Source organism: Rutidosis leptorrhynchoides, chromosome 11, assembly GCF_046630445.1.
Source record: "Rutidosis leptorrhynchoides isolate AG116_Rl617_1_P2 chromosome 11, CSIRO_AGI_Rlap_v1, whole genome shotgun sequence".
In the NCBI taxonomy this organism is placed as follows: domain Eukaryota; kingdom Viridiplantae; phylum Streptophyta; class Magnoliopsida; order Asterales; family Asteraceae; genus Rutidosis; species Rutidosis leptorrhynchoides.
This window is the reverse complement of record NC_092343.1, coordinates 48,589,700-48,602,191: the sequence shown is the minus strand read 5'-3', so window position 1 is coordinate 48,602,191 and position 12,492 is coordinate 48,589,700.

Genomic DNA, 12,492 nt, shown 5'->3' with positions numbered 1-12,492 from the left:
CACCACGCCCACTAGCTCTTTCGTCTAGTGAACATTCTGGGCGGGGGTGTTAAACCCGGTAGCTACCTTTAGGATTCGCTTGAATTAGGGGCCATACCCGTTTCCTAATTCTTAGGTTACCAAGCTATAATAATCAAGGGGAAATATTCACATAAATTAGTGGCAATTATAACGTCCAACTAATTAAATAATAATCAACAGAACTTCTGTCTGTATAATAATTCATTCGAGGAATGTTTTGCTTGTGTCTATCTCGTCAAATATTTATAAAAGCATTTCATGTATTCTCAGTCCAAAAATATAGATTGCAAAAGCATTTAATAAAACAGCTGTAAAAACAGCGCATGTATTCTCAGTCCCAAAAATATAAAGAGTAAAAGGGAATCAAATGAACTCACTATACGATATTTTGTAGTAAAAATATTCATACGACGGAACTGAACAATGCATGGTTGGCCTCGGATTCACGAACCTATATCAGTTGCATATATATTAACACATATCCCATTAGTTTACTAAGTTTACTTACATTCTATAATTTATTAAGATTAGTATCTTTAAATATAATTATACTTATAATAATACTAAAAATAATAATAGTAATAATAATAATAATAATAATAATAATAATAATAATAATAAAATGATAATACTTTTAATAATAATGATAATACTAATGATAATACTAATGATAGTTTTAATAATAAAAGTAATCTTATTAAAAATGATATTTTTAATACTTTTTAATAATAAGAATGATAATAATAATAGTAATAATGATAATAACTATAATATCTAAAATAATAATACCTATGTTAATAATAATGAAAATACTTATAATACTAATATTAATGATAATTCTAGTAAAAATAATTAATAATGTTAAATAATAATGATAATAATAACTATGATAGTAGTAATAATAATAGAGAAATTCTACAATTACCAAATTCTTACTAAACAAATTTTACTAAATGACATGGAATAGTGAGTTGTCATTCCATGTCATCCCACTCACTTATCTCAAACTAACTTCCCCTTTAACATGCACGATGACTTCACCAATCCTAATTTAACTGACATAAAATTACTTAACATGTTTAATTTAATTTTCTCTAATCTTCTTTTTTCTTCAAAATTGCAACCGCTCAATACCTGCGATTGTTATTCAATATAACTATCTACACAAATATGGATCAATCTTCATCATCGCAGATTTCCGATCAATCGTCTTACACGTCTTCTCCTTTAGAAGATGACGACTTTTCATCAGATACAGAGGAACACCAAAATTCTGATAATGAAGAAGACGGGTAATTAAGTTCTATATTAGTATAAATATTTCTTATTTTTTATTTTTGAAAAGTTTATTTTTTACTAAGCTTGATTGTAGCCTTTAAAACTAGGCCATATTGTTTATTTAATTGCAAGTGTTTAAAACGTAGGCTTTCTTTGTTAACATAATTGTAGCATTTAAAATATATGAGCTGAATTACGTTACTTTGATCACTATTTTTAAATATTTTTTAATTGTAGGGCTGAATTTAATAGCATAGAAAATAAGAATAACTATGAGCAAAATGTTAGTAATAATGATGAAGACAATGAAGATAACTGTAATGAGGATGCACATGCTAAAAAAAATCGTGGCAACAGTGTTGATCATAATGAAACTATTGATTTTGGAAGTCATGAAAATGTACATGCTCAAGAAAAACGTGATAAAAGTGTGCATGGTGATGAAAATATTGAAGAGCCAAAGACCGGCATGGTATTTGACACGGTTGAAGAACTCACTAACTTTTATGCAAACTATGGGAAAAAAATGGGATTTGGAGTGTGTAAAAGGTCTTCCCAAAAGTCTGACACATGTGAGGAGCCAAGGTATGCTACTGTTTCATGTCATCGGGTTGGAAAGTCAAAATCGACAACCCAAAATTCTTTGAATCCACGTCCTATTACAAAAACAAATTGTGGAGCTAGAGTTAATGCAATACGTGGCAATGATGGAAAGTGGTATATTTCGAAAGTCCTGCTCAAACATAATCATCCATTTAGTCCGAGCAAAGGGCGATTTTATCGATGTAATAGGGTTGTTAATTCTCGTGTGCGAAGACAACTTGAAATCTTCCAAAGATCCGGAGTAAGAATGAATAAAGGTTTCAATACATTCGTCGTGGAGAATGGTGGATATGAAAATATACCGTTCACTGAAAAAGATTGTCGTAACTACATTGATAAAGTTAAACGGTTGAAATTTGGGGAAGGAGACGCTGAAGCAATTCAAAGTTATTTCATGAAAGTTCAATCTACGGATCATAAATTTTTTTATGCATGGGAATTGGATGATGATAATCGTTTGAAGAATTTATTCTGGGCGGATGCAAGGTGTAGGGCAGCTTATGAAGAATTTGGGGACGTTGTGACCTTTGATACAACGTATTTGACGAATAAGTATCATATGCCATTGGCTCCTTTTGTAGGTGTAAATCATCATGGACAGTCAGTATTGCTTGGTTGTGGATTGATTTCCAATGAAGATACTAAGACATTTACATGGTTATTTCGAACATGGCTTACGTGTATGTCTGGGCGTGCTCCCCCAGCCATCATAACAGACCAAGACCAAGCTATGAAAAAGGCAATTGAGGTTGTTTTTCCTAATGCACGTCATAGGTACTTATTTTTTCTAACCAAGCTATGATATCTTTTGTATATTTAAAATACATGATATAATTCACTACCACATGCATATGCTAACTCACTGACATTATAATTCACTACCATGCATATGCTAACACAATATAGTGGACATTAAAGCATATTATTGGTATTTGAAAACAACATATTTTATCATGAAGATGTGTAGTTGATTTAATTAGTTTTTGTATAAATTACTATTTTCGTTATTTTGTATAAACAGGCTAATTTTTATATATCTTTATTTGTTATACTTATAGGTGGTGTTTATGGCACATATTGAAAAAACTACCTGAAAAGTTTGGAAGGCATAAGAGATATAAATCTATAAAGTACAGGCTTAAAAAAGCCGTGTATGATTCTTTTACTCCGATCGAATTTGAAAATAATTGGAATCAAATGTTAGAAAGATACCGACTTGAAAAGAATAGGTGGCTGAAAGAATTGTTTGTTGAAAGATATCGTTGGGTACCTTGCTTTGTTAAAGATACGTTTTGGGCGGGGATGTCTACCACACAACGAAGCGAGAGCATCAATTCATTTTTTGATAAATATGTAAACAGGAAAACTACATTGAAGCAATTTGTGGAACAATATGAAAATGCTTTAAGGGATAGAGCTGAAAAGGAAAATATTGAAGATTTTAAGTCTTACAATTCGTGGTATCCACAAATAACCCGTTATGCCATGGAAGAACAATTGAAGGGTGTTTACACAAATGCTAAGTTTAAAGAGTTTCGGAATGAGTTAACGGGAAAAATGTATTGCGAGATTGGTTATTCAAATATAGAACAAGAGTATTCACAATATGAAGTAATAGAGGATATTACAGTTGATGGACATATAAGGAAGCAGTCATTTACTGTTTTGCTTAAAACGACAAATTGTGATGATGAATGTGATGTTAAATGTATTTGTCGTTTGTTTGAGTTTCGGGGAATGTTGTGTAGGCATGCACTTATGGTACTCATCCATAATAACATGTATTCGGTGCCAATTAAGTACATTATAAGAAGATGGAGAAAAGATGTGAAGAGAATGCATACTAAGGTTAAAGTCAGTTATAGTGATTGGTCTAACTCGGAAGTTGGGAGTCGTTATGATAAAATGTGTAATGCTTTCTTTGAAGTGGCAGATCTGGCATCTGAGTTAGAAGATAAGTGTAGCCTTGTACTTGATCGTGTCAACCAATTAAAGAGGGAGGTTTTAGAGGTAAAAAGTGGTCCTAGTAGCTTCGTGTGTACACAAGATGTGAGTCCTTCTATCAAGGATAACATAAAGATTCGTGATCCTGTGCCCGTACGAGGAAAAGGTCGTCCTCCTAGTAATAGGCTGAAGTCCAAGTCTGAAATAGTTATTACCAAAATGCAAAAAAAGAAGAAGGTTCTAATTCTATTATTAGGTTCTTATATATCTGACCATTATTTTTCATATTATGTTAAATGCTTAATTTCGATTGTAGAAATTGCAAGATTCTAATCAAAGTGAAGGTGCTTTTGGAGTTGATGATACAGAACAAATAAGGAAACGCACAAGGAATGAAACACAGGTAATTTAAAGTAATACAAAACTCATAACTATTAGACAAAATGTGCTAATATTATGTTCAAACTGATTTACTCTAGCGATTAACATCTATTATTTTGAATGCAGGTTGATCAAAATGTGTACCAAGTTTATAATGAATATAATCATAGTGGATATGCTAACGTTCCTCCTCAGTATAGTGGATATATTCCTAGTTATGCTATGCAACCTCCTCAATATTCTTCGCAAAATAGTAGGATATTTCAGCAAGTAACACCAAATGAAGTACAACATTTTGGCATCCAAATGCATCAACCATCACAAATCAACTCATCAAATGCAAACTTTTATGCTTCAAATATGACATTTACGCATCCAAATACTTCTGAATTTTTTCATCCGTAGCGACTGTTTATTTATTTTTATTTTTTATGATTTAGCTCATCTCATGTTGAGCATGATTTTATATGTTTATGTTTTATACAGTGTGGTACATTTTGTTCAATTTTAGTTTATTTATTGAGGAAGATTAATCATTAATTACTTTTTGATTCGTAGTTTCAGTCATGTAAAGTGATAGATTTATAATGTCTCTGTTATATGTCATGTGATCTAAAGTAAACATAACACAATTGACAATATATATAAACTATGTTCAGTGCTTTGAGTTGCAAGGTTTGTCATTTGCTACAGCCATAGTGAAACCACCATCACTATAAAATTTGTTCTACCTCTCCTAATTTTATAACAAGTTCGTATATATATGTAGTAACGAGGAAAAAACATATGCAAGTGCCTTGAATATGAATACGATTATTTTATTGCTAGAATTTGTGAAATATCACATACAAAAACAGTATGCTTTTTACCATCGAACGTGAATAAATTGTTTCAGGGGAGAGAGTAAATAGGAAGCGGAAGTAAGAAAGTGGCAAAAAATAAAAAAAATTAAATAAATAAATAAATACGTAGTATTAAATAAAAAGATGGAAGTTAGGCAAGTGAAAAGGGGAAGTTAGTTTGAGATAAGTGAGTGGGATGACATGGAATGACAACTCACTAGTCCATGTCATTTAGTAAAATTTGTTTAGTAAGAATTTGGTAATTGTAGAATTTCTCATAATAATAATAATAAGAGAAATAATGATAACTACCTTTCAAGACAAAGTTCCAAAAATAAATGCCTATTCCCGGGCTCGAACCTAAGACCTCTCGCTTAAACATAACACCCTTGATCATGCTTCTGTCTTTATGTTTTTGATTAATTACTACCCCAAATTCTTATATCCTAAATCTCCTACTTACTTCTCCTTTTTCAAAAAGAAAAAAGAATACGCCCCAGCCTGGTTTCGAACCCTAGACCTCTCGTTCCATGAAAACACTCCCAACCATCTAAGCTGTTTAGCTTTTCTGTAACAAAACGTAATTAAAATCCTAAAACCCTTTAAATCGATTTTTGTTTTCTCTTCAAAAAAATAAGATCGCTGTATTCTTCTTCTTCTCATCGTCATAACCATTTACATCATTCATCTCATTAACATTCTATCATCTTCTTTATCTCATCATCATTTTATCATAATCACTACCATAATCATCTATCATGATCATAACATCATCGTCAATTATCTCGCGTGTCATCTTAATCATCATTATTATTAATCAGTTAACATCACGATCATTAATATCATGTTACTCAAAATCGTTTCATATCTCGTTCATACGTCAATAACATCAAGATTCTTACTCATTATCGTTTTTACGGCCAATTCATAACATAACCTGAACCTAACCCAATCATAAATCATAAAGGGAACCTCGGTCCAATTGCATGTCATCCTAACACTACATGGCCCAAATCGATCAAGTTAGAAGCCCACTTATGTGCTTAATGTTAAATGGCCCGCTAGAAGTCCAAGAATATAATAAAGGCGTGGAAGTGTCGGTGGTGGATTAAATAAAGGAATCATGTTTAGCAAGTGGACTACAGTATTCGATAGTTAATATTTAAAGACATAAAATGTAACATCCCAGGTAAACGTTCCCCGTAGCATGATATTGTCCGCTTTGCCCGTAGGCGCACGGATTTTTCTTGGCAACCACACACGACGAGCACTTTCCCAGGAGGTCACCCATCCTGGTAGTGCTCTCGCCTGAGCACGCTTAACTGCAGAGTTCTCATGAGATCTGCTGCGCTTGTGGTCCCAAAACGCGTCATGCTACGAAAGGTCTCCACACCCTTATAAGGCATGATTCGTTCCCCTCTCCAACTGATGTGGGACAGATGTAACATGGATATTACAATCCTCCCCCCTAATGGGACACAGCGTCCTCGCTGTGCACGTTTGGTCCGGGGCCTGGCTCTGATACCAATCTGTAACGTCCTCCCAATAGGGTCTGGAAGAAACGTTACTAATATCAAATAAACCAACATATTATAATACAAGAACAAATACTATATGAATAAAACCAAATTTGCAGCGGAAGGATTAATAATGTCGTTACAAGAATTATAAATTGTTCAAATGCAGAAAAGTAAATATGCGATAAGTCTTGATCCTAGCCAAGTAAGTCATCACATAAGCAGTAGATATAGAGGTCCTGATCATTCAGTACCTGAGACAAACATGCTAAAAGTGTCAACCAAAAAGGTTGAGTGAAATTCATAGGTTTAACAAATATGATTGACCGTTTGTTCTTAGACCACAAGATTTGTTATAAAAGTAGATCACACAGATCCAAAAGTAGCACTGATTCGTGATATTTTAGACTAAACGTTTGTTTTGTTGCCCCGATGATAAGTTGGCAGTACCTTATCACCATGTTTAAATCATTATTAAGTAATACAAAGACATCGCGGTCAAATGTATCGGGGACGTTACTCCCGATAGGCCTACCCCCAATAATTAAGAATGCCTTATCCTGAAAGCAGTTAAAAAATATCACTGTGGGGTCTTAGTAGCATAAGCTAGTCATAGTACAGTTTAGGTTCGTACTTGTGTCTAAGTTGTTTAAAGTATAAAAGCAGCATGTGTCTCACCCCAGTAAGTATAAAAAGTGCTATAGCAATAAGAGTGGGGCTATGAAAGTCACCTTAGTAATTCGGTGAGTGAAAGTATTCCTTAAAGAGAAAGTATGGATGATCGAAGCACAGAGAAGTCAACCTAAGAATAAGTTGAGAATAGTTTAGATGTTTTGCCCGTATTATGATAAGTGTAAGTATTTTCTTTTATAGTAAGTTTAAAGAAGGTTTATCATTTTGGAAAGACTTTTCATACTAGACAAGCTTCCAATCTAACACTTTCAATTTAAAATGGCCTTTTCAGGTCATAGGTTTCTGAGCCACAGGATCCTTTAACTCGGTAATCCAAACTCTCCGCCTAGACTTTCGAGCGTCCATCCACTCGAGAAAGATCAAGATCTATACCCATCTAATATACTGTTCCAATACGTTTTTAGGTGCGTATAGAAATACAACACTTTATATACTTTACTTATAAGTGTTTAATATATATATATATATTATATATATGTAAGGATACATTTAAACTATATATATATATATATATATATATATATATATATATATATATATATATATATATATATATGTATCCTTACATATATATAATATATATATATATATATATTAAACACTTATAAGTAAAGTATATAAAGTGTTGTATTTCTATACGCACCTAAAAACGTATTGGAACGGTATATTAGATGGGTATAGATCTTGATCTTTCTCGAGTGGATGGATGCTCGAAAGTCTAGGCGGAGAGTTTGGATTACCGAGTTAAAGGATCCTGTGGCTCAGAAACCTATGACCTGAAAAGGCCATTTTAAATTGAAAGTGTTAGATTGGAAGCTTGTCTAGTATGAAAAGCCTTTCCAAAACGATAAACCTTCTTTAAACTTACTATAAAAGAAAATACTTACACTTATCATAATACGGGCAAAACATCTAAACTATTCTCAACTTATTCTTAGGTTGACTTCTCTGTGCTTCGATCATCCATACTTTCTCTTTAAGGAATACTTTCACTCACCGAATTACTAAGGTGACTTTCATAGCCCCACTCTTATTGCTATAGCACTTTTTATACTTACTGGGGTGGACACATGCTGCTTTTATACTTTAAACAACTTAGACACAAGTACGAACCTAAACTGTACTATGACTAGCTTATGCTACTAAGACCCCACAGTGATATTTTTTAACTGCTTTCAGGATAAGGCATTCTTAATTATTGGGGGTAGGCCTATCGGGAGTAACGTCCCCGATACATTTGACCGCAATGTCTTTGTATTACTTAATAATGATTTAAACATGGTGATAAGGTACTGCCAACTTATCATCGGGGCAACAAAACAAACGTTTAGTCTAAAATATCACGAATCAGTACTACTTTTGGATCTGTGTGATCTACTTTTATAACAAATCTTGTGGTCTAAGAACAAACGGTCAATCATATTTGTTAAACCTATGAATTTCACTCAACCTTTTTGGTTGACACTTTTAGCATGTTTGTCTCAGGTACTGAATGATCAGGACCTCTATATCTACTGCTTATGTGATGACTTACTTGGCTAGGATCAAGACTTATCGCATATTTACTTTTCTGCATTTGAACAATTTATAATTCTTGTAACGACATTATTAATCCTTCCGCTGCAAATTTGGTTTTATTCATATAGTATTTGTTCTCGTATTATAATATGTTGGTTTATTTGATATTAGTAACGTTTCTTCCAGACCCTATTGGGAGGACGTTACATAAAAACTATAATATCTTCTAATACCTTATCACAACTCATCATCATCATATACATAATCACTTTATTCGCTGGCTAAACAGGAGACACCCGTGTTTTCTTATTAACCTTTATCCTCCTCCTTCGTTCACAGCTAAATAATAATAAAAAAATGAAGTGTAGCAGCGGTGAGGTTATTCGATGGTGGTTTCGGGAAACAAGAATTTTAGTCATAAAAGCGGTAAAAAAATATCTAAGTGAGAGAGAGGAAGAGAGAGCAGATAAAAGTGGTTCATGGTGGTGGTTTATGGTGGCGTAAGTGGTGTCGATTTGGTCATGATTTGAACACAAAAAAAAATATCGTGGTGTTAGTGATTGACATGATTAAACAGAAAAATATAGAGAAAGAGGGAGTAAGAGAGAGAGTGACGGTTTCAATGATTGTTGGGTTGGGCTCAATTGAAACAGAAAAACAGATGCCACATATGCAACAATTATGGTCATGGTTGGGTTTGTTGGGGTGACGAAAGTGGTTTAATAATAGGAACTTCGATGATGGTGTTGGTTAATGTTTTGTTCGGCCAGAAACAGAAAGATAGTAGTGTAGCAGTTAAGGGTTGTTGCTTGCTCGATTTGAACCAAAACAGAAGTATAGATGCAGGAAATTGGAGGTGGTGGGTTTGAGGTTCACGAAGAAGAGAGGGAGTGAGAGAGATATAGAGAGAGTGGTTCACGGCGGTGATGGTGAGTTTGGTGGTGTTGGGTTGTCTATGGTTGAAGATGGGTGTGTAGTGGTGAAGATGGTTGTTGCTCAAACAAAAAAGGAACAGGAATAGATTTGTACCGTAGCAGCAATTAACTCGATGTGTTTTGGTTTTGGATTGAGCTGAAATAGAAAGACAGTCGTAGTTATCAAACTTCGAACAAGAAGAAGAACATGTAGGTCGAAGGTGGTGGCGAATGATGTTGTGAAGAAGGTGATGACGGTTGCTCCGGTTCTCGTAGAAGATGAAAGTGAATGTGTATGCATATGAGTATGTAATATGTAAGAATATATATAAAGATCATAAGAGAAAGTGAACATGTGATCAATCAAAAAACAGTAATAGATATTTTAATATGTACAGTAACCAATTAGTAATCAATCAATTAAGCAGCCAGATGATTTGTATGATTGTGTTTTCACGGACAATTATTTCGTACTCCGTTGTTACTCAGTTGCGGACAAAAGTCTTCAGAAAAATCCCATATTTTTAAATTAAATAGCTTTATTTATTTTGGTAATTATGGTATAAAATTCAGTCACTAACTATTAAATAAAAATTATATTAATTATTCACCCCAACCCCAAGTAAAATATGCTAAATGTAAAAATTAACAATTAGCTCCTAAATATACTTTTAATAAGCCTATAAATTATATCACTCATTTTCGGATCACCGTTTATTTTTAAAATAATATTAGTTCGTATTTTAGTCATGTAATATCCATCGAATGGCAATTGAGTGTAACTATCGTTTACTAAATAGATTCGAAATCACAAAATATATATTTAATATACTTTATATATATATATATATATATATATATATATATATATATATATATATATATATATATATATATATATATATATATATATATATATGTATGTATGTATGTATATATATGTATGTATGTATATATATATATGTATGTATGTATATATATATGTATATATATATATATATATATATATATATATATATATATATATATATATATATATATATATATATATATATATGTTTTTAAAAATAATTATCATAATATCATTTTTATTTTATTTTACATAATTACTTTTAATAAGAGCAACCTAAATTTTTTTAAATTATTATATATATATATATATATATATATATATATATATATATATATATACACACACACACACATATCTATTTACAGTTAATGGTTCGTGAATCGTCGAAACTGGTCAAAGATAATAGAATACATCAACATAGTTTCAAATTTTTCGAGACTCAACATTATAGACTTTGCTTATCGTGTCGAAATCATATAAAGATTAAGTTTAAATTTTGTCGAAAATTTTTGGGTCGTCACAGTACCTACCGGTTAAAGAAATTTTGTCCCCAAATTTGATTGGGATGGTCATGATTGACAATAAGTATGTTTTTATGACGTATACGAGCTAGGAATTAGAGTTTTATCATCATTGAGTAATGTAGATAAAACGATTCGATTATGTGAAGCGTACGAGTTAAGCTGTCACAAAAGATTGAAATGAAGAAATTAAGATTCGTCTTAACTTCTGACGGAGTCACGGTTGATTACCGGAATTCAAGGGATTTAAAGAAGATCTTTGAAATCTATATATGATTTGCTTCTTCGATGATTAAGGAGATTAGAATCCTCTTTGGTTAAATGCGATGATCTGTCTCGATTTGCCCTGTCTCATATTCACTATAAATCTATCCTCTTCATTTTCTTTATATTTTGGAGCTCTATGCTTTTGTTTTCTTTTTCCGACTTTAAGTCAAGCGAATAATGGTCTAGAATTTCATAGGTATGGAGTTTCGAAATGAACATAGTTAATGTTCTAAGAGAGAAGTTGTAACAGCATGATCTTGATTTGTTAAATTACTAGAATTCAAGAGAAAAGATAGAACTATCAAGAAAATATGTTCTTGATATGTTTATTTATTATATAGAATGTACGAGTCGTGTAACAGGGTACATGATGACGTTATGATCTGTGAATCATCACGTTCCATTAGAAACTCAGCATGACTTACTGTAATATAATCACGTTGATCAAGTGTCATTATATTATACTAACTCATGCTTCAGTTCCCAACACTACTTCAAAAACATTCATAATTTAAACTTGAAGGTTTACAGAATATAGAAACTAACAGTTTCCTTTATGATGTAATACAGATAACGTGAAGAGATATATGATTTCAGATAAGGATAGTTATGAAAATATCTTCAGAAATATCGAAGATATTTATAATGAAAGATACGATGATATCTTAGAATTTCTAATATCAATGGATGATGATGAAGATTTGTCCATAAGGATTTAGAGTCAGGAGTAAGGTATTCGTTAATGACTTCAGCAGATACTGAATCATTTGGATTCTTTGAAGGTAGATTTAGTCTTTGTGATTTGTCCACAGTCTCCTTCATAGTTTGCTCAATCCGTTTTTCAGTACTAAATTTTCTTTTGAGATTTTCCAACGTATCCTTCTCTATCATCAAACTTTTGTCTGTTAAAGTCATCTATATATTTTGCTGCTTTATTCAGCTTTTTCAACATTCCGAGTATTGATTTGCAGACTGGGTGTTTTTCAGAATTTCAGAATGGAAGATCATAATTCTAAGAGATAAATGTTATATGTATACATATAACTGTTGCTATAGAAATATTGTGAAATTCAAAATACTGATTACTAATTCCTGGTACTTGGTATGGCAGTTCTCGTTATCAGATGCGGATAAGTACAT